Genomic DNA, 24,678 nt, shown 5'->3' with positions numbered 1-24,678 from the left:
TTTTTAAAACTTAACATCAGATCGTATTTCCCCCTCAGTTTAAAGCCCACTAATGACCTGCCCTTTCACTCAGAGTAAAAGCCAAAGTCCTCACAATCACCTCAGATTGCCCCATGGCTTTTTTTTTTATTGTATCTTTCAGGTCCTTCTCTCATGTCAACTCCATAATGAGGTCTTTGCTAACCAGTCAGTTGCAAAGTGTAATAAAACATCTCCCAAGCCCCGGCACCACCAATTTATCTCCAAGCTTTATTCTTTTTTCCAGAGAACTTACCACATCATTGCATACCAAGTATGTTACCTATTTATTTTGTTGTTGTTGTTGTTGTTGTCTGTCTTTCCTAATAGAAGGTGAACTCACTAAGAGCAGGGCTTTTGCTTTTTTCTGTTTTGTTTCATGTTGTAGTCCTACCACCTGGAAGAGTACCTGGTACTTAATCAATACTGGTTGAAAATTTTTAGGAACTTAACAATATACTGAGTTTTCAAAAATACCTTTGCTAGATACAGAGTATTAAAAGTTGTATATGAGGATCATATTTTCATTCATACTCCTAAGGTATCCACCTATCATTAATGAAATTCAAGCATCAGTGTCTACTTCAATAGTGATGTCGACTAGGGCATATGAATTGATTCATCACACATTTCATTCATCACCCCTGCCCACAACGTATCACTGCTTTGCTCAAGATTCATAATGGCTCCAAACCTACCCACACACACACTTTCTAGATTTAGACACGGCTACCTTTCTAATATAGTTCGCATCACTTCTCACCAAGGACCCACCATTTCTTTAATTTTTCCCTGTCTCTAAGAACACTGCTCTCTTTATGCCTAAGCCATCACCTATGAGTTTTCCTCACCCTGAATGCCCTGACAATTCCCATCTTAGAAAATGCTCACTGTTCTCTTTGACAAATGTATCCAATACTGACTTGCCTCTTCTCTCTAGTCTTACAGACGTCATTGTTTATATCATTCATGTAACATTTATCCTAACCTGCCTTATATTGAAGCATGTTGTCAATATAGCTCCATTGTCCTTCTAAAACATCCACCTGGAAAAGGTAATTCTGACTGAATTGAGTTACCTGTCTTCTTTGAATATATGCTCCTAATGCTGAGCACTGAGGGGAAAGACTTACAACCTAGCAGATTAATGCTGTTCTAAATTCATGATATCCAACTTCAATTGGGCTGCCATTGATTTCCTAATCAGCTCTCATTCTCATTTATTCATAACAGCTATTTCCAACCTTCTCCTTTCTCCTTAAACCTCTGTTCCTGCTAGTTTGCTGCTTACCCCTCAGCATATGCCTTAGCCTCCTACTTCAAGGAGAAAATAGAAACCTACTAGCAATGTTCTCAACTTCATGTGACCAAAGCAGTTTATTTGTACCTGCACTTATCCCCTCTCCTCCTTTCTCTCCTCATTTTCGTGCATGAATTAACTGTCTAGTGCTAATCTCTCCACCTGCATTCTGGCTTGCCTTCCTTCTCACCTTCCAGCATTCTCCTTTGATGAGTGGAGGAGGATTCTTTCTCCTGTAGCTTTAGCTCTACCCTTATTTTGAGCTTCCTTCCTATTAGTACTTCCTATGCTCAAGTGTTGCCTAACTTTAGAACACCCTTTCTGGAAGCACATTATTCTCCAACCACCAACTTTCTTACCATCTTCCTTTCCTAGTTACAGACTTTGGAAACGTTAACCATTTTGGTGGTTATTCTTCTCTTCCCACTCGTACTTCAATCCATTGTATAGATCTTCCTTGACTTCTGAGTGGGTTATGTCCCAATAAACCCATTGCAAATTGAAAATATCCTAGGTCAAAAGCGCATTTGCTAAACCCAATCCACTAAACATCATAGCTTAGCCTAGCCTGCCTTTAATGTGCTCAGAGTACTTACCTTAACCTGCAGGGGGGCAAAATCATCTAGCACAAAACCTATTTTATGAGAAAGTGTTGGATATCTCATGTAATTTATTGAACACTGAGAGAGAAAAGCAGAATGATCATATGGGCACAGAATGGTCATAAGGGTATGATGGCATGGGGTGTTTACTCTTGTGACTGCAGGGCTGATTGGGAGGCGTGGCTTGCTGCCTCTGCCCAGCACCACAAGAGAGTATTGGACCACATATGACTAGTCCAGGAAAAGATCAAAATAAAAAGAAAAATTAAAGTATGGTTCCGACTGAATTCTTATCACTGTAGCAGTATCATGGAGTCAAAAAACTCATGTCAATTTATTGTAAGTTGAAGACTATATTGTAGCTTCCCTCCTGTAATATACTATAATGGTTACTCTCAATATTAGAATAAAGTCTTACTTTGTAGCATGAGTAACAATATTTCGAATCCTGGGGCACCTGGGTGGCTCAGTCAGTTAGGCATCTGATTCTTGATTTCGTCTCAGGGTCGTGATCTCACAGTTTACCAGATCAGGCCCCACGTTGGGCTGCGCACTGACATGCGGAGCCTGTTTGGGATTCTCTCTCCCTCTCTCTCTGACCCTACCCCCCTCAAAATAAATGAATGTACTTTAAAATAATAATAATAATAATAATAATAATAATTGGACCCTGCATTTTGATGCCCTGCATGTCTTTCTCAGTGTTCCCCCTCCCCCATTCACTATGCACCACAGCTTTTTATAAGTCTTAGAATGTACAACGATGTCTCTCCTTCTCTGACCTTCAGGATTTCATGTCTTGTAACTTTGGCCTTTTGGTTAGCATTTGTATATTTTCCAAGGCTTATTTAAGAAATTACTTTATTCGGAAAATTTCTCTTCTTGTTCTTTTCCCAAGTCTGAGGTCAAGGTTGTCCATTCTGTTGTCTCACAGCAGGTCATACTTCTCTTTGCCTTGTAATTGTTCATTTAATTGTCTGTGTCCCCCACTAGATTCTAAATTTCATTATGGCATGAAGCATTGTTTGTCATTGTCATCCATGGTTGCCTAATACAGAGCTTGTAGGCCATCAGTAAACACACACACTCACACACACACACACTATGACTTTAGTCACTGTGAAATTTGTGATATATATATATATATATATATATATATAGTATTTCTAACAATAAAAATTTCATGTTCCCATTTGCAAACACATAGAATTTGTGAAGCAAAAGATGCAAACATTGGGTTACATTGTCACTGTAAATCATCACACTGGCTTAACATTTTTGAAATACTAGAGAATCAGTTCCGTAGCTATTTTTAGCTACAAATATAGTTTTCCAATGGGATAGCCAAAATTTAATGCAATATTAATATATATTAATATAATCTAGGTATTGGCTAAATATTAGAGCACCCAAGGCTTAGTCATTGATCTTCATTCCTTTTCTGTACATCATTCTTTGGAATTTTGTAATGAATCTCTTTGTTTAAATATTCTGACAGTTATCTAGCGCTCTGTAACCAATCACCCCAAAATTTGGTGGTGTAAAGCAATAATTTATTATCTTTCATGGTTCTGTGGATGGTTACACCTGATTCATTCACACAGCTACATTCAGCTGGAAGGTAGCTTGGAAGATCCAGGATGGCCTCCTACATAGGTGTGGCAGTTGGTTCTGACTGTCACCCGTGGTGTTTTGGTTCTCCTCCTTGTAGTCTCTCATCCTCTTATTGGCCACATTGGGCTTCCTTACGCGTTAGTTTCAGTGAAGTGTTCTTAAAAGGGTAGAAGGGAAAGCTGAAAGGCCTATACAGACCTAGCCTCAAAAGCCATATCATCTCCAGTCTGTTGGTTGAAGCAAGTTGCAAGACCAACGCATATTCAAGAGGCAGGAAGATACATTTCACTCTTTGATGAAAGGAAAACAAAGTCATATCACAAAGGTACAGGCAAACTGCTCCAAACACCACCTTCTCCATCCCAGTTAATGGCAAACCCATCCCTCTAGCTGCTCTGGTAAAATCCTTGCTGTTGCCTTTGTCTAGAATGGCTGCATAATTTATCATCCAAACGGGGATACATTTGGAAGAGAAAACAGAAGTGAAAAATAATTGAAGTTATATAATTTTTGTAATGGTATTTTCTCAGTGGAAAATTAGATGTGACGGTGTATCCAGAAAAAGATTTTATTCAAAATCACTTTTGAAAACACTTTTCCAAAATAAAATTTATATGTAACCTTGTATGTAAAAAATACACATTAGTATTTTGAATTACTGATATGGTCAGTAGATTTTTCTCTGTACACTGTAATATTTTTAAATGAGAAAATACTATATCTGCAAGTGTCAAGGAATCCAGAAAACTGGGTGGAAATTCTGGTAATTGGAGATCTCAATTATAATTTATTTCATTAAAATGTATATATGATTCATTTAAAAGAAGCCATAAATTCTTTCTTTTTGCCTCCATCAAGTGGACCTATCTTTGATAAATATTTTTATGACAAAAATATGTCAAATAATTTTCTCCACACATGATTCTTTTGACCATTTCACCAAATTTAGACACTGCAAAGCCATAGAACTTTGTGATTTTATCCCACTGGCACAGAATATAAATACATACATTTCAAAATAAAAGTTCTGTGCAATGAATCTTTCTATATGTGGAATATTGCAGAGGGAAGTTGTAAATCTTAAAACTGAAATTCTGTTCCTCATTTGACCTGTCTTCACTTATTTCGTCCTGTTACTCCTTTGTCTTTATTGAGGTAAATTTAAAAGTCTTTCTGTTTTCGGGCTTTAGTTTTAATAATTAGCTGCAATACATTAAAATCTTCTTGTTTTTTAATATAAGCTTTGTAGTTCAGTTTTTCTGTATGTGTGTAGATTATTTGTAAATTTTGATAACTTTCATTTTTATTTTTAGAACGTCACCCTAACTTTGAACTCAGTTTTGACTTGTGTGTGTTCCACAATCAGTTCCAATATATTTCTACTTCACTAGGATCTTAACTAGTAAGAATGGTGTTCTTTTCATTATGATTATAATACTGTATCCCCCAAATTTACATTCAAATTTTCATTACAAAACAAATAATTCTATCTTTATTGTTGCACTTAACCAAAGGGAATTTGAACTACTGTTCGAAATTTCACCTTCAAAGGAAGGAAATGTTAAAAGCTTTGCTTTGAACTAGCTGAATAAAGTAATCAAACCATTACTGGATTAACGGATTTTGTATTTGAAAAATCTGATGACACTCACAGAGCACCAGCATCGCTTAATTATTCACAAAGTTCTTCAGCTGTTAGACCATAAGAGCGTTTGAAATGGAAAATCAGCAAACGTAATTTGAAATAATGAACATTGATCTAAATGAAAAGTCATTCTTCATTTAGTGATCTCTGAACTTACATTTGGCAAGGGCACGTATAAAATCATTTTGAAGGACAATTCTCTTAAACTCACTTGAAGTAGACACTGATTCTTCTTCATCAGATTTTTATCCTCTGTTTTTTTTTTTTCCTCAGCACCAGCATCACCCCATTTGATGTTGGCAGGATCTCACTCCTGGAAGATGGAAATGGGCTTTCCATTGATGACGAGTTTCTCATTTTCAGCCTTGACTGTGCCATTGAATTTGCTGTGGGTGGAATCATACTAAACCATGCTCGCCAATGTGTCTCAGAGACACGGCTGGCACTGCACCGGAAGATGTGGCTGTCTCTTGAAGTGGGAGGAGTACCTGTGCTATCGTTAATACTCCCATGGAAGAGTTCATGCAGGTTGCATATTTATCGTCAACTTTCTTGAGGAAAGGAGAGTCTGTACTCTTTTTTTTTTTTGAAAATTATCAAACATGATTTTAGTATTTTTTTAGGTTAGTGAAGCCAAAAATGTTTACTGCAAATGATTACAAAGTAGTAAAACAGATAGTTGGAGATTTATGCCATGCAATATATGACTAATACGATATACACTGAAACTATGAGACAAGCGTGCTCAAATTCTTTTCTATCCAGGAATAGTCAATTTCTAATCTCCTCTCATATTTCAGAAGCCACTATGACCATTAACACTGCTGACTGGTGATTGGGTGGCATAATGTGTCTCTCAGGCCTGGCAGGCACAACTGGTGAGTGTACCACGTGGTCAGTGGGAATGATGGTGCTGAATACTTTCTGTCCACTAGAGAGCATGGAGTTTCTACAGGAGCACACTTCATTTGCTTAAAGGAACACAGCCTTTTCTTCTCTCCAGGCCATACCCAATCCATCAGCACATCCTGCTTTCTCTACCTGCATAATTTGTCTAGAATCTTACCGTATCTTGCGACTTCCTTAGCTACCTCTATGGTTCAAATAACCATCCTGCCTAGGCTGGATTCCTGCAGTAGCCTCTTATCTAGTCTCCATGGTCTACCTTTGTCCCTCAATATTCTATTCTCACTACAGTAGCTAAGTGATATTTAAGGTATTTAAGTTAGCACCCTTCTTTCCTCTATTAGAAACCCTATAGTGGTTGTCTAGTTAGCTCAGAGTAACAGCCAAAAACCCTGTCTTGAACTCCCAAACCCTATTCCTTCTGAATTTAATAATCACCATTACCCCTCTGAATTAATAATCTCCTACTACCCTCCCCTTTCTATGCGCCACATCTAGCCACTGGCGACTCTATCATGGTCCCCAAATACTCTTCAAGCATCTCATCTGAGAGCCTTGTGTCTAGTTGGTGCTTTTATCTGGAATTCTCCTTCCCCAGATAGGCTCTTGGCAAAATTCCCTCACCTTCTTCCACAATGCAAATGTAAATCTCATCTCCTCAATAGGGTTTACCTGATTATTCTATTTAATACTACTATCTGAACACACCCCTAACTTACTATAAGCCTCTCTGCTCTAGTACTCACCAGTGTCTATATACTATGTTAATTCTAGTACTGGTCAGCTTAGCCTATCATGCTACTATCATATCATAGGAACAAAAGACCTCAATAACTTACAACAACAGTTTATCTCCATAGATTGACTGAGGCTGTGCTTCAGTGTCTTTTTCATTCTGAATATTCCGTGCTGAATTGCCTTTCTCCTGGTAGAGCGAAAACAGAAGCTTCTGCTCGGAATAGCACCCATTACTCCCACTGACATTTCATTAGCTAAAACAGGTAATATGGCCAAGCCTGAAGTAAAAAAAAAAAAAAAAAAAAAAAAAAATCCCCCCATAGAAAGGGGCTTAAGACTACTTAACGTGTATTATTTATTGTGTTCCTCCCACCAGCACCTCAAGGGCAGGGCTCTTTATCTCTTGTGTTTGTGGATTTTTTTCACCCTGATAAATATTAAGTACATGGGGCAGAGCTTGGCACATGGTACCTATTAACTAAAATTTTACTGAATGGATAAATGAACAAAAATATACTACTATATGGTTTTATGTTTCTGTGACTATTTAAAGTTCTTTAAAGTAATGTCATCTCTATTACTTAAAATAAAAAAAGCTTATAGACTTATATAAGAATTTATTGTTGATAGCTAAATTCCACGGAGGATGGAAGACTATGGTGAAGGATAACGAATAACATTCCAACGATAAGGGGTCCATTGCTGCTTCTGTAGCTTTATAAGTGGCTGCTTGTCCTCAGACATGTTTCCTTTGCTAACAGAATTCATATAGCAATGTGACTAACCCAAAAAGGTGTGTCATGATTAGTCTAGGTCAATAATGGCACTTATTTTTCTCTCTTACCCTTTGTAGAGATTGTTCTGGGATGATTTCCTAAAGAAGTTTGGGAAGAGCTTCTGGAAGTCAGTTTACTCCCCAGTGAAAGAGATAGTTGTATAAGGAAAATATCCTTTTTGGCCCTCTTCTCCATCTTTTCCTGTTTGGGTGCTGTTGGATGAAGATGGCATGCCTAGAGCTGTGGAAGCCATTTCGTGCCCATGAGGTGAAAAAATATTGGGGTGAAAACAAACACATAGGGAATGAAGGATTAGAGCAGTGGAAAGAACCAGTGTCTTTTATCATATCATTCAGCTGCCAAAACAACTCTGCAACTGCCTCCATACAGCATTCTTGGAAAGTAAACAATATACATACTTACACAGTGGTTCAAGACACTGTAATTTAGACATTTTGTTCTGACAGCGGAATGCATCCTAACTGAGACAGATCTCTTGGGTCAAAAAAATCACATACAGATATTATAACATCTCATAGTATAGTATGTTTCAAATATGTTTCAAAAACATCTGAAACAACTAAGGAATACAGGTTAAAAGAGTAACTTTGGCATATTGCCAATATATTTGATATGGTCAAAATGCTAAAATGTAAACTGGTTTGACCAGCTATAAATGGGACTGAACCTTTAGAATTGACCCAAAGAAGTAGTCTGAGTTGTTTTTTGTCCACCAGTTGTTCCAAAATCATATAAATTTAATAGTGAAAACACTGTAGCCCATGCTAAATCACCCTCTTAACATAGAAATACAAAGTACATGGTAATTATTTTACTATTTAGCATATATGCCTGACTTTAAAAGGGTCTAGTACTAATTTGGGGCTACATATGGTTTTATGATTTTATAGACATATCTTTGGACGTATCTGGCAATTAAATATGGGTTTTGAATATTAACACATCACGTGTGGAAAATGGATGTTTTGCTCCAAATCCACGAAGACATTATGTATTTCGGAAAAAGACCTAAGAACCTGAAGATCTCTCTTTGCCCCTATGAGAAGATGTCAGTAACTCAAGGAAGGGAGTAAGTGGCATTTGTATTGAATTGAAAGATGTATTACATGTAGGTATGAATTCATTTGGTGGTAGGTAACAGACAATCCTATTACCGTGGCTTCAATAGAGTTTTTCTCATGAAACAGGAAGTTAAGGGACGGGATATTCAAGACTGCCATGATGGTTCAGTGATGCCATTAGGAACTAAAGCTCTTTCTGCCCTCAGCTACTCCGTCCTTATTATGCATTCACTAAAATTTATTATTTCCCGTCTCCAGGCTGAAGAATGGGATTTTAAGCTTATGTCAGCCTTCCTGGACAGAGGAAGGGTAAGGACTAAGCCTCACTAGGGCCTTTTGATTTGGGGAAGCAAACCCCGGACTTCTGGTGCTATCTCATTGAGCAGAACCATGTCATAAGCCTACTGCTGACATCAGGGTAGTGTGGGAAATTGATTATTTTAACTCTTTAGCCTTTGCATAGAATAATGCAAAAGTGAAAGAATCACAAATGGCTTTGGAGAATATAATTATATGGAAAATCGTTGTTTTTTATGGTATCTTTTGTCTGGAACTGAGAAAATACTTATGAACCTTCATAATTACAGCTGGAAGAAACATTTCTTTCTACCATGCTAGTTCAATTTTCCCTGCCTGTGATCCACTCTCTTCCTCCATGTCTCCAGTATGAACATCACCCATCTTTGGAGTCAGCTCCATAATTTGCAGTGCCCAGCACAGAATGAAAATGTAAGGACCTGACCAAGGGTCATAGAGTCAGTCTCCCGACCTGATGGATGGCCACCCCAACCCATGGGGATAGGTGACCACCTCCCCCCTTGCCACTGCCAATGGACTGCATCCTCTGTGCTGGGACACAATTCACTTAGATTAGGAGTTGGTAAGAAAGCTCTACTGAACTGTCATGGAATGTGCCATTCCAGACTCTTCTGGTTCTTCTCAATCCCCAGTTGTGCCCTATGGGTAATCGGGATTCCATAGCCTGATTGGAAACTTCTTGGGTGGTTGCAGCTGTGCCTTATACTGTTCTTAGTGTTATCCCAGAACTGAACCCTTGGTAGATGCCTGACACATCATTAATTGTTCCTGCCCTTTGTCCTTAACTATAGCAGGTGATTTCTTAGTGGTAGTCATGAAACCTGCTATTTCGTGGCCAGGAGCAAAGTCCTGGCCTATATCATAGAGCTAAATGTTTGCCACCGAGACTTTTCCAAAGGTCTTCACCAGGCTTCACCATGGAGTCCTTGGGAGGACCTCATGACTAGGGCTTTGTGGACCTTAAGCTCACATGCAGCATTTCCAGTTCAAGAAGGACTATAAAGACAGAACTCACTTTTTCCCTCCCGGCTTTAGACTTAGTTTCTTCTTTGATTCTTATTATAAGCTGGGGCCTGACATTGTCTATTCTCTGTGTACTGTCACATTCAGAGAAATAGCTCAGCAATCAAAAAGTAATTAGAAGCAATCCTACCTTTATACTGATACTTCTTGAAGAAGGTCCAAGGGATTTAATGCATAATTCATATCAATATCCTTGCACTGTGTCATTGCCCCCCCCCCAACCTCTGCCTCCGTATCTTATATCCTTATCCTACCAAAACTCTTATAGAAACACATTTTATTTGGCCCTTGGAATCTTCACTGTCTCACTAGCTTTATTAGATCTTCTCTTTTACTTTCCGTTGAGTGTAAATGTCGTTTCTCCTGATCTGCCTATCCTAATGATATTCCCTCTACCCTCCAAGATGCATAGAAAGGCCCAGAGATTTCTCTTGCAGGCTCAAAACCTCCCTTTGAAGTTTGGAGAGAGAGAGAGACCTAAAAGGCAGCGAGAGACTTTACTTTCAAGGGAGAGCGGAGGGAGAAGATTGAAACATTCATAATTGAATATCTTTGAAAATCCCCATCTCTCTGAGAATCACTGCCCATGTTGCCTGGACTTCCTTCCTGGAGACAAGGAGGGATCTGTCTCGCTGAGTACACACAGAACTGTGCTTGGGGGCAGAGAGCCAAAATTGCTTTCTGTTTATCATGGGAAAGAGCTCAAGGTACTTAGTTTTAAGCTGCACTGAATCTAGTATCATTCATCTGTTTATGTTCTTTTAAAAAAGCCTTTAAAAATTCAGTGCAGAACAACAACAACAACAAAAAAGCAAATTGTCCTTTGATTCCATAATGGCTTTTATTCCCCAGAACTGCAGTGTGCAAATAAAGGAAAGCAAATTATGTTCTGAATTAAACTTTTCTTGCTTCAGCGAGGCTGAGTCACCTTTGACGTTCCATTTTTTGAACAGAGCCGGCCGCACATCTAGAGTTATTTTCAAAGATGTCACGTACAAACCTGCAAACTTTAGGATGTTCCGCTTCAGGCAAGCCATCTACGGGAAGGTAACTGAGCTGAATTTACCCATGTATTTCCCTGGGCTTTGGTTACCTCCCAAATCTATTGGTATCTACAGTAGCATCCAGAATATTAAAGTACAGTCATTATAGATGCAGGCCTCTCTGGTCCTCTTGGATACACCACAGATGGCAAGATGCAATCAGAGGGGGAAGATAAATGCATTAAACGTCTCCTTGCATGTATCCCATGGTAGGGAGATAAGCAAACAGTAAGCAAGTTTTCAGTAAACAACTCCAGAATGTTTCTTAGGCTTTCAAACAGCCAAGAACACAAGCATTAGCCTATGGCCCTAATAACTTAAATAAATCCATGGCACCTTCGGAAAGAATGCTCTCTGTAGAGGGTGAGAGGAGAGTGATGTAGAAGGTACAGAATGAACTTTAAGCAGAGGACCTAAACAGTAGTATTCTACAGCTCTGTAGAAATTCTTCCCGGGGGCGCCTGGGTGGCGCAGTCGGTTAAGCGTCCGACTTCAGCCAGGTCACGATCTCGCGGTCCGGGAGTTCGAGCCCCGCGTCAGGCTCTGGGCTGATGGCTCAGAGCCTGGAGACTGTTTCCGATTCTGTGTCTCCCTCTCTCTCTGCCCCTCCCCCGTTCATGCTCTGTCTCTCTCTGTCCCAAACATAAATAAACATTGAAAAAAAAAATTTAAAAAAAAAAAAAAAAAAAAAAAAAAGAAATTCTTCCCGTAGGATTTGCTTTTTTCAATAAATGCTAGACGTGAAGGTTTCCTGTGCATTTAGTCTCAAACTTCTCTACAGGAAGGGTTTGGGGCATCAATCTGGTGAGAGAGCAAATGAAGTGAGTCTGGACACTCATTTAGAAGTGCCTAATTTTATTTAGATAACATAACTATCTAGCGCATCTTGGAGAACGCTGATGGAGATTGTTCAAGGAGAGGAAGCTGGCTAGCACCCTTCCAAGCCCCTCCGACCTTGGTGCCACGTCTAGGCAGAGTCCAATCTTCCACAGAGTCAAGTTATCATTTCAAAATATTTCAGAGAAATATTCACATTCAATGATTGAAAATAAGCCTCCAGAGGAAGCCATGGAATCAATGGAATACCTTTGATTTTTTTTTCTTTCTTTTTTTTTTTTTTTTTTTTTTTTAAGTTTTAAGTTTTAAAGAAGGCAGGTCAGTGTATGACTTGGGGCATGGGTTTTAGAGTCAGAGAGAATTGGTTTTTTGGTTTTTGGCTTTTGGCGTTTTGTTTTGAGAGAGACAGAGAGAGTGTGAGTAGGGGAAGGGCAGAGAGAGAGAGGGAGAATCTCAAGCAGGCTCCATGCTGTCAGTGCAGAGCCCTACATGGGGCTCTAACTCACAAAACTGTGAGATCATGACCTGAGCCTAAATGAGGAGTCTGGTGTTCAACCGACTGAAGCACCCAGGTGCCCCAAAGAGAATTGTTTGTAAAGCCCTCTTCCACCATTTATTTGTTGTTTGACCTTGGGCAAATCACTTTACCTCCCTGACGCTCAGATTCTTTATTTGTAAGTAACCTACTGCCTAGGATTATGCGGGTAAAGATGCTATGTGCATAGTTCCTAAGACATTGCTTGACGCCTCATCGCTGCCTAGAAGTAGTAGCTATTGTCATTACTGTTATCACTGATGTTATTATTTTATTGAACTGGTATCTTCTCTGATGCGGGTATCTGCCCTTCAGGATATTATCCTCATTCATTCGCTCAACAAAATAGTCTTAATCTTGACCCAGGCTTTGTCACAGGTCAGGAAGACACTGAGTTGAGAAGCTGAAAGTTTGGCAAAATGGAAAGACTTGGACACGAATTTCTAACAATAACTTAACAATTATGTATAAAGTTCTAGGGGTATGCTGAATCCTGACTGTGGGGAGTGGGGTAGGCTTTGTAGAAGAGCTGACATATTTTAGCTGGTTCTAAAGGATGAATAGAAGTTCGCTAGCCGGGGAGTGGGATAGGGGTGGAGAATTTCACACTGTGAGAAAGAACAGTGTGAGTAAAGGAAAATGTTTTTAGAAGTACCAAGTTCCTTGGAGTGATTAGTCCTCAGAAACCAGAGCATAATTTTAATGAAAGGGAAATAGCTGGGAGGTTGGGATAGGAGAGGAGTGGCAGGAAGAGACTCTGAGCTATAGACAGAAACCATGGGAGGCTGAGGGGTTCCCGTTTATGCTATGTGTACCGCGAAGATACTGCGAGGTTTTTAAGCCAGGAGATGTCACAGTAAGATTTGCATTTTCGAAAGATCATTCTGGTATGTTGTGAAGGGTTTGTGTGGGAGAAATAGGAGATGAGATGCAGAGACACTAATTAGAAAATTATTGCAATAAGGAGGCATTTTAGGTCAGAGGCAGTGGAAATAGAGAGATGGTGTATTTCACAGATAGAAAGGCAGGACTCTGCAGTGAAAATATTTACCCCTCACTGCAGAGTCGCTTTCAAATATTCTAAGACAACTGTTGTGAGTTTTCTGGATCTTCCATTTACCAAACCAAACATCTCCCACCTCTTTGTTTTGATTTAGAGATGCCTTGTCTTTCCTAGCATCGTTTCCAGATTAATCTACGCTTGTCATTTTGCTCTCTTAAAATGAGGTAACTGAATTGAAACCCATATTCAAATATAGGCCCATCACCCACCACTAACCAGATAGTGTACCGTACATTTATTATAAAATGGCATTATCTTTTTATAAGTCTCATCATAATCTTGGCATCTTTTGAAACTGTGGCAAACTGATACCCCCAGGCCTTTTTTTTTTCCACTTTAACTGTTACTGTGCTGCCTTTTAGCATCCGATTTGCAAGGTTCCTACTTATCCACATAATCTGATATTTTGACAGGCTGAATTAGTTGGACAGGTATCTGGGAAAATCTCTGGAAGATTATATTATGAAATGGCTTATCTTTCTAAATAAGTAAGAGTGATTTATGGGTAACCACATCTATTAAGCTGTTTGCTAAGCTGTTGGTATAGACTTATATAGAATAAATCATGATTCAAAACATTTATCTTCAATCTGGAGTCTAAGACACTTAGTTCTGGAATCCACCCCACCTCCCGACAAGCTATTTTATAGCAGAGGAATTTTAAGGGAGTGGGGACTCTATCTCCAAAAAATACTTTTAAGCTTCATTTGATTTGTAGATCAACAAATTCACTTATAATTTCTCATAAACCCAGATCATCTGGATAAATATAAGATGGCATAAAGATAATTCATGTTATAAAAACAAACTAACTATTTTTGTTGGTAAACTCATAATGTTGTCTTGGACAGATCATCCTCAGGGTGCCTGAGTTTTCCCCTCTGTAAAATAGGGGGGGAAAAACAATGAACATTATAACAGTATCTCATAGGATCATTATGAGGATTAATCATATTTGTAGGATAATTAGAATTCTGCCAGTCTTATGAAAGGAACTATATAGTAAGCATAATGTGAATGTTTGTTGACTAAATAAGTATGATTTTCTTCCATCACTATGAAACGTAAGTAACCAGTATCCTCATAGAGAAGAGTGAAGACTTCACCCATATTCTCTGTTCTCTAGTTTACCCTAGCTGAATAAGAATATTTCATCATCCACTAAGAAGTATTTACTAAGTACTTACTATATTCCAGACATTATGTTTAACTTGTACTTATAAAATATTAAAAGATATGACTTTGCTTAACAAATTGGGAGTCTAGGGGTGTACCTGGGTGGCTCAGAAGGTTAAGTGTCCGACTTCGGCTCAGATGATGATCTCATGACTCGTGAGTTTGAGCCCGCATTGGGCTCTGTGCTGACAGCTCAGAGCCTGGAGCCTGCTTCAGATTCTGTGACTCCCTCTCTCTCTGCCCCTCCCCTGCTCATGCTCTGTCTCTGTCTCTCTCAAAAATAAACACTATTTTGTTTTTATTTGGAGTCTAGTAATTTTAACAAAGCTTAAACCTAGTGCCAAATTAAAGGTACAAAGTAATGATGGGCATATTTGTACATCGTGGAAGTTATCTTCCCTAGACGGCTTCAGACAGGCGTTGTCATCCCAAACCTTTTTGTTTTTTGCACTGAGATAATAAACATAAATATAAACTGTGCATATTTGATGCCCAGATCAATAAAATACCTTCTCTTCTCTGTGCCTTCCAGCACCCCACACGTGAACCAGAGGTCAGGTGACATTGTGCAAACGTTGATCTTTCACTGCCCTACTGTGGTCATCCCAAACACTTCCAATCCTGCCTCATTGACAAGACTGTTATGAGCCAGTTCACCATGTAGCCCTCTGTATTTATTCGGATGACAACCAAAATGGCGAGAGTAGCTGTGTAGCTCTCTCCTGCCTGTACCCAAGTCTATGTGTACTTTGCTCACATGCATCACAAGATGGAGCTCCTAAAATAAGGCTGCATCCAACCCGTGTCCCAGCTCAGAGGAACTTAAATTGGTTCTGTCCAGCGCCACTCCCTTTTCTCCATCACCCTTCCCTCTGGAACATTGTAGGATAAATTGAGGTGATCAGCTGGACAGAGCCAAGCCAGTTCTGCAGGCACAGAAGGGTGCCACATCCAGTAAGACTTCACTGGGTGCAGTGGGGGCTGTCCATGAAGGCCAGTGTCCCCCTGTGGAGACTGGGAAGGCAGCCTGGTTGAAGCCCTGGCTTCAGGCTTTGGATAGACCTCACTGGGGCGAAGGCTGGGTGTTCTGAAAATTAGGATGTGGCGTCCACAGAGCTCTTGAACGTGGCAACCATGTCCATGCTGGGAGGAACTTGGCTGAGACATCTCTCATTCCTGTATGAGCCCTGCAGATCCACCACATTTCTAGCAATCTTTCTTTTCTCTCCTTTTCCTCTCAAATGCATTGCCTCCGTTTTTATGCTTTTGACACAAAGGCATCTAAAATAACGCATCTAACAGAATTTAAGCATTTGATAGCACTAGAGACAGATTGGCAGACTATTTCTGCTTTCCACTCTGGCAGACTTGAGGACATGGACCCGGAACCTACAACTATTTGAATGGGGGTATTTAGGGGAAGGAAGGGACAGGTTGGGAGGGGATGAGGAATATAAGCAAGAGAAAGAAAAATTGGCTAGCATTTCAGACAACCGTACAACAGTTATGTGTAGGGGCCTCCCACGTTTCACGGACCCTGGAGTGAAGTTGCAGGGATTCCATTCCTGTTCTGGAACTTGCTAGCTGAGTCATTTTCAATAAGTGATCTTCTCTCTCTAGGCCTCAACGATGTCCTCGTCTGGAGATGAGGATAACAACAGCATTCTTCCTCCTGGCTTGTTGTGAGGATTACGTGAGTAAATGTGAAACGTACCAGAAGCACACACTAATAAGCATTCAAAAGTTGAAATGTTTTACTGACCTTTCTTTTTTACGTAACAAACTCTGATAGAACCGTTATTATAAGCAAACTCATTTTGCAGACTCTCATATTTATACACCCCGAAAAATACATATTACCAATCCTAAAATTGACCACGATTTAGGAAGGGTTAGATGGGTAATCTTGTTGTTATGGTAACTATCAAAAGGCAACTCTTAGGGCTCTGAAAATGTGCAGACAAAAGGAGTTTGGGGACTGAGCTCCAGTTGCCAGCGATGTAAAGACTAAGGAAAACGCCTCAAGTCTGGGGCAGAAGAGAAGAGTCTGGAACAGGATGGAAAAGAGATTTCAATGCTGAGCCAATGGTGCAGAATCTCTTAATTTGCCTTAAACGTAACCGCCACCAACCACGACTTCCTTGCCGGCAGGTTTTTTTTCTTTTCTTTTTTTTTTTTCCTTCTGTCTTGTTTTGTTTTGTTTTGTTTTGTTTTGTTTTGTTTTGTTTCCAAATCTAACAGAAGATATTTTCCATGGGAACATATTTCTGGCTATAAATAGGAAATCAATGGCAAGGCAGGTTTCACTTTGCTGAACTTATCGATTCTATAAAACGAAAGCAGCTCATATATACATCAGGCCGGGGCAAAGGGCACTCGGCAAGGAGCCAGGCTTGTTTCTTTCTAAACTGCCTTTCTCGGCCCTTTCAAATCCAGCAGGGCTGAAAAGGAAAAGGGGTGTTCTTCAGCTTCACACAAACTCACAGCCATTTTGATGACAAGAAAGCAGTGTTGCTTCCCAATGCGTCTTTGTTCGAGTGATAGCGGGCCCATTGAAACCTCCTGATGGAGCTCATTGAAAATAATAGGCCCTATTATCTTCACTGGCAATGCTGCCATGAGAGCTTCAAAAACTGAAATAATGACAGCACATATTGGATGTACAGTAGAAAGGCATGGCGTGATTATAGGCAATTTCTGGCTCTTTCCTACCCACCCCAGCGGCACGAGGAGGGGGCAGTGGCGCGAGGCTGGGACACACAAGGAAGGGGCATTTCGCCTCTCTGCCCTTGGGGGCCGTTTGTATCTTTCAGACTTCAGTGCTTTGTCTTCAGTAGTTGGTGAAAGTAAAAATACCAATTTCAGAATCTCTCCAGAGACCAGGGTTTGGAAGTAACAGGTTCTTTCATTTAGTATTGAAATACTGTCATATTTGGTTACCAGGTAGGGACCGCCGCTGCGGAATTGGTAAGAAATTTCTTTCTGAGAGACAGCAAGTGCAGAGACGCAGGGTGACCTGGACTCAGGCGATAGAAGATGGTTTCTGTGAGCTTGCCAAGTGCCTCCTTTCCCCAGGTCAGCTGTCTCTGGGACCCCAGATGTTGCCAGGAAATTGGATTTTCCAGAGGATTTTCAGGAGGGGCCGGTGGGAAGGGGAGCAACCTGGAAGGGAGGAAAACACCCGTCCCCAGAAAACACACTGAACCGGGGGCGAGCCTGTTGGGCTGTGAGAAATTACCAGGAGGAGAACTCCCCAGGGTGCTTGTGACAGATGAGCAGGAAAGGGCTCCCTCGGTGGGAGAACAGGCCCTATGACATGAAAGGGGGAGAAAAAAGGGAAATATTTGCTTTCTTGGAACCTTTCTTTTTGTCGCTTGTTATCATCTCTGTGTTTTCAGAAATGAAATGTCTTAAAACCACCAACCGACATACACAGACATTATTTTTTTTTTTTTCATTAGAAACAACTCGAGAAAGAACACGGAGTGCTGTGTACATCACCCTTGGGGCTTATATTTAATATAAGAGCACGACGGTCTCCCCGCTTCCCTTGTGCCCGACCAGAGCTGGGGAGGGGCCCGGGGCGGTCACAGCATCATCTGGCTGTCGTGGCAAAATGAGAAGTGACAAGAAGGAAGAGGATATCTGATAGAAGAGGCCCGCAGATCTGCCCAGTGGTTGAGGCTGGCAGTTACACGCTCCGGGTCCCAGGCAGGGAATATTGAGAAGCAGCCACGAGAGCTTATTGGGACTTACATCAAGGGAGTGAACTTCCCCTCCCCACTCATCCGTCTTCTGGCATATACTCTTCGATATTCAATCTGGCGTGTGAATGCTTCCTTCAAGGGCCCCAGCCCAGGTGGCAATGCCATTCTATTTGAGAGATGTTACCCCATGGGAAGCACGGGCCAGTATTCCTTACCAGCAGGTAGGATCAAACGCATGTTCGTGCAAATACCACACATGGCCCCGCCTTGTCACACCAAACCCCAGAGGGGCCTGATCCTCTGGGCTGCTTGGCGTCTGCAAAGCGTGGTGCTCAGCGGGCCTCGATACCTTTCTGCAGCCATGTTGGGAACTGGCCTAAAAGTCCCTTTACAGTGATTCTGGTTATCTCCGTGCTTGGCACCAAATGGGTCCCCGATAGAGATTTCCGAATTAAACTGAATATAAAAATCAACTGAGTATAAAAATCATTACTACTAGAAGTAAAATGTGAGAAGATTTTAAGGGGGAAAAAAAACGTATTTCTTGTTTACACTGATAGTTTCTCAAATTATGTAATTTTTGCCTTCCTAAAAACTCTTAGAAGTGGAATTCAATGCCAGAATTTCATTATATATCTATTTTTAAGTTTATTTATTTATTTTTCAGAGAGAGAGAACACTAGTGGGGGAGGGCCAGAGACAGAGAGGGAGACACAGAATCCAAAGCAGGCTCCAGGCTCTGAGCCGTCGGCACAGAGCCCGACGCGGGGCTCAAACTCACAAACTGTGAGATCATGATCTGAGCCGAAATCGGACGCTTTGCCCACTGAGCCACCAAATTTCGTTATATTTATTAAGCTGTCTTATTCCCTTCAGCCTGCTATACCGAAATATCGGATGCTGGATGGCTTCTGAACAACAGAATTTACTGATCGCAGTTTGGAGATGGAGAAGCACAGATCAAAGCCAGGCAGATTTGGTATCTGGTGAGCCTCTAGTTCATAGAAGGCACCTTCTTACTGTGCACCCACATAGCGAAAGGGGCGGGGGGGGGGGGCTCTGTGGGCTCTATTTAATAAAAGCACTCATCCCATTCATAAGGGCTCCACCCTCCTGACCCAATCACCCCGCAGCAGCCCCACCTCCTAATACCATCACTTTGGGGGGTAGGACCTCGACATATGACTTGGAAGGCCACAAACATTCAGATGATAGAAAATAACAATTAGAGTTTCTTTTCTTCACTTTGAATCTGGCAGAGTATTTTATTCTCAGACCTTTTCACTGTTGCAGGCACTTTCCCGTGAATTCTCTCTACTAACAGCATCTCTTCTTATCTGCCAGGCTTGTTTCCTCCTCTTTTGTTTTGGGGGGGATGGGGGGGTGTATGTGTGTGTGACATTTGTTTACTTATCTCTTTATTGTGTGTTTATTAGTTTTGTAAATTTTTTAATGTTTTCTTTATTTTTGAGAGAGAGAAAAAGAGAGGCAGAGAGAGAGGGAGACACAGAATCCCAAGCAGGATCCAGGCTCTGAGCTGTCAGCACAGAGCCCAACGCGGGGCTCGAACTCAGAACTCACAAACCACGAGACCATGACCTGAGCCAAAGTCGGACGCTTAACTGACAGAGCCACCCAGGAGCCCCTTGTTTGTTTATCCTTTATGCAAAATGTTGGTTTCCTGAATTAAAAGTGTAACAGCAGTAGGAAAACATTACCAAAAAGGGCTCCGCCTTTCTGAGGCCTTCGGTTTCTCAATATTTACTAAAGTTTTGTCCAGGCGTAACCTGAATGGAATCGGTGATATGCTCATGTAAATCACAGATTCCAGGCTCTATCCCAAATCTTCTCAATGTGAATCTTTGGGGATGGGCTTCAGGAGTCCTGCATTTCCAGGAGTCTGTCCAGCTGGGAATATTCCAGATTGTTCTTATCCACAAATTGTGTGAAGACAGCTAGATTCAGGCCTCAGAAAACATAACTAGGGGATAAAACCTTACGATTATATCTTCCAAATAAAATGAATAAGTTCTATATTATCTCTCAAAAGCATTCTCTCAATACTGCACTGTTTTCTGCTCATGATGTAAATAGCAGTAATGAAGAGTTTTCCAATACCATAGATTTCGTTTTAAGGGGCTGCAGGGAAGATATGGCACAAGGTATCAGAGAATGTGTTTCCATGCTTAGGGCACGTCCTACTGTAGCATTGACCATGAATTAAAATCTGCTGAGTGTCCAATAGAACAGTCTATCGATAGCAGACACAAAGCACAAAACTTCCTTGGAAAAAAAGAACTTAGGGATCTTTTGAGTCTCTCTCCCTCGGGCCTACCTGCAGTATTTAGCCCTCAGCGTGGACCCAATTTTAAGATCTCTCCCTTTAAATAACAAAATTATTTTGGGGCACCTGGGTGGCTCAGTTTGTTAAGTACCACCTTTGGCTTAGGTCATGATCTCAGTTTGTGGGTTCGAGCCCCGCGTCGGGCTCTGTTCTGACAGCTCGGAGCCTGGAGCCTGCTTCTGATTCTGTCTCTCCCTCTCTCTCTCTGCCCGTCTCCCACTTGTGCTCTGACTCTCTCTCTCAAAAATAAATATATGTTAAGAACATAAAAATAAATAAATGGCAAAATTATTTTCAGTAATGATCATATAATGACCAGTGATAATCATTCATTTCTTAATTCATCCTTTATTTTTAAAAAATAATTAACAACTTAAAAAGAATAAATTCCAGAGTGCCTGGGTGGTTCAGCTGGTTAGGCATCTGACTCTTGGTTTCAGCTCAGGGCATGATCTCAAGGTTTGTGGGACTGAGCCCCAGGTTGGGCTCCAGCACTGATAGTGCAAAGCCTGCTTGTGATTCTCTCAATCCCTCTCTCTCTGCCCCTGCCTCACTCACACACACAACTCTCTCTCTCTCTCAAATAAAATAAATAAACTTAAAAAAATGTTTTAAAAGGAATAAATTCCAGCTTTAAAGAATTTATTCAAGTTTGGTAAATTATTTTATGTATTATCTAAAATTGGGACTTACCAGCAATGTGGAGTTCGTGCCCTGTTTCATTCTTGCAGATTTTAAACACCCATACTAACTTAGTCACCAGAGCCATAGAATTGAATAACTTATGTTCTCTTTCTTCATTTTACAATCATGTGCAATCATTTTTTATTTACTCTTTAAACTCAGGCATATGCAGAGTCACGGCATTTAGAAATGTAGTAGAAGGATGGTGAACTGTTATGAACTTCTTTCAAACCAAACTTGGGTAGCTGAGTCCACACGTGTGAGGGGCTCTTGGGAGTTCTCTAAAGCACCTTCCACGTAGAATATAGTGCTTGTTAACTAAGAAGTAATAAAATATGCTCATCTGAACTTCATATCATATATTAATAGAACTCAACTGTAACCTCAGTGACTGTTTAGAAATTGGGCCAATGAGAAATTTTTTTCGCAGTGGTGACTTTCATCACTGACATTGTTTAGAATTGCTGGTGCGCAGCGATAATGAAAAGCAGACAGTCTTTGGGTCACTTGCATGGTAATAAATTTTCCGTCCTCTGTCAACAATGCGTTTCCTTTTTGCCTGCACCTGGGGTGGTAGATCACATTGCACAGCTGTGATTGGGTGGTGGGGAAAGTTGACTGTTTGTGTTTGTGTCTCTTTAATGGATCCTATGTATACTTTGAATAATTTAAGACCCGAACTCTCTATCTCACGTTGGTGGTTAGGGGGCTCTTTTCATACTCTTCGTGGTTGGATTCCATTGGATGGTGGCACAGTAGCACAGGTGGGGGGAAACTCAGACTTCCATTTTGATATCACTTTATGACATACAGAGTTGATATTTCCTTGCCTGTAAATAGTCACCTGATTTTATATCATCCCGTACCTCATTCGGTCCTCAGCTCATGCTTCTGCTCCAGCCAGCCCAGGGTGCTGACAGCCAAGAGAACATTCCTTTGTGGAACAATTTGATATCTGTGATTTTTTTATTTCATCCTCATATCCCGGGGGGCTGAAAGGGCTATTTTTTCCAAATTTTGCGAATGAGGAAACGAAGGTTCAGTAAACGGCTAATTGGCAGAGTTACAAGTGGAGCTCAAGAGTTCTGCCTTGTGTCCCCCATCTTTGTGCATGTTATCTCCCTCTTAGGAAATATCACTCGTTTCCTGGACTGTGTAAATCATCTCTGTTTTTTTTTTTTATTTTGTCTCCTTTTCTTCTATAAAACATTCTCACACTCATGAAAATGATAGCATAAATGTGTATCTAATACTTGAGTTCTAAATATCTTCCATATTTTCTTATTTGTCTTCTTAAATTAGCTCTTCCCTGAGAAACAGATGTTAGTGGGACCTTTGGTTTATAAAGGGTATAGTTCTGCAGTTGGAGTCAAGGTCTCTGATTTCAGTCCTAGACTCTCTCTACCATGCATCACACCTTTCCAGGTCTCAAACACCATTTTGCACCTTATCTCTTGGCATTGCATTCCATGCCACTCGAATATCGCTTACTTTTTGCCATATGTGTTAGTCTTCTCTTTTCCCCAACTGGACTCTAACTTAACTGACTAAAAAGGTGATGTCTTAGGATTCTTTTTAGTCTTGCTCTTCCCTGTATAACACTTGGCACATTTCTAAGCACATAATAGTTTTCAAGAAACTATTTTTAGTCAGTTGCTTAGACAACTGATGGACCGAAAATATCTCTTTGCCATCATCAGTCCTTTGGCTCTTGGCAGGAATTATTTTCTGAGTCTCTTCTTTGTATTATAGGTACTCTCATTAGCATATCCTTATCATTCTTCAGGGCTTCTGAACTTGGTAGAATATTTTGACTTCTATTGAAGCTAGCCTTTGAACCCAGCATCCTTCTCTATTTTGCAGCATCTTCTTGGCCTAAATCCCTCCACCTCCATGTTCAGTCCTTCTCTTGAATTGTACCCCGTGATGTGTCACCATGCATTTGGTTTCCCAGGTCTAGACATGTGACTGCCTCTCGCTATCTTAACGCAACTGTCATCCAGATAAAGCATTAAAGAGAAAAATTAGCCGAATTGCCTTTGTAGAAGGAAGGGTGAACTGTTCATAAAATTCTGGCTTTGAAATTATGCTGGAAATTTCCATCCACATCCCAGTAACAGATGAAAGGTATATCTTTTGATTAGACAAATGCCCTTGAAATAACCTACATTTGGAGTAAAAAAAAAACAAAAAAAAAAAACAAAAAAAAAACACATAGCTCACATGATGATGGCTATCAGAAAGAAGGTTGACCGATACAATTAAAATGCTACCGAACTGAGAGTTCAAAGATTGTGAACTCACTCGACTGTGAGGTCCTTGAGAGCACAAGCTGTCTAATCATTAATATTCATGTTCCTGGTGCACAGGTATTTCTGCCTAAAATAGATCATCAAAAGTCTGTTAGATAAGTGAATGAACGAATAAATGAACAAAGAGAGAATGACATCAAGCACAGCTTCAACTCTGGGTCTGCCGCATACTCACTGTGCAACGCAAGCTAAGTCTATAACTTGCACTGTGTCAGCTTCCACACAGTAAACCTGGGATTTGAAGTGATCGACCACCTTCACCTTGAGGTTCTTGTGAAAGTAAAATACTCGATGCTTGTTGATGGTAACTAGGTAATGGGCTTGATAAATTGTGGTAGTATATAATTGATACCCGTTAAACATGGATTTGGCTGCAAGCAACAAAATTTTACTGTTGTTTAAACATACAGTTTATTTTTCCTGTATAATCTGAAGACTGGAAGTTAGCTAATGCTGGTGTTGGTCATCAGCTCGGCAGTATCATGTTCCTCATCTTTCTCTCATGAGCCCAAAGGACGACAGCAGCCCAACTGCCAGACTGTGTTCTACAAAGGATAGGCAGGGCACAGGAAGGGTGACACCAGCTGTGTGTGTTTCCTTTTATCTGGAAAGCTAATTATTTCCCCCAGAAACGTGCCGGCACACTTTCCTTAAGGTCTCGTTGGACAGAACTTGTTACATGACTACTCCTTGGAGTTTTCAGGCAACAGAAAGGACTGTCATGATTGGCTTTAGTCAATCACGTTTCACTGCTAAGAGATGGGCATACCCTGCCCCAAACAAAATTAGGGCACTGTTAAGGATACATGCTAAGAGGGATCTTGGGTAGGCGTCTAACCATGTCTTCCACTTAAATATCTGGCGATGTTAAGAAGAAAAAGATTTGACAAGGGGAGAAAAAATGAACACATCAGTGCTTCCACTGGGCATAAGCATGTATGTGCAGCGATGGTGT

Source organism: Lynx canadensis, chromosome B3 (genome assembly GCF_007474595.2).
Source record: "Lynx canadensis isolate LIC74 chromosome B3, mLynCan4.pri.v2, whole genome shotgun sequence".
NCBI classification, from domain to species: Eukaryota; Metazoa; Chordata; class Mammalia; order Carnivora; family Felidae; genus Lynx; species Lynx canadensis.
Note: the sequence above shows the minus strand (reverse complement) of the source record.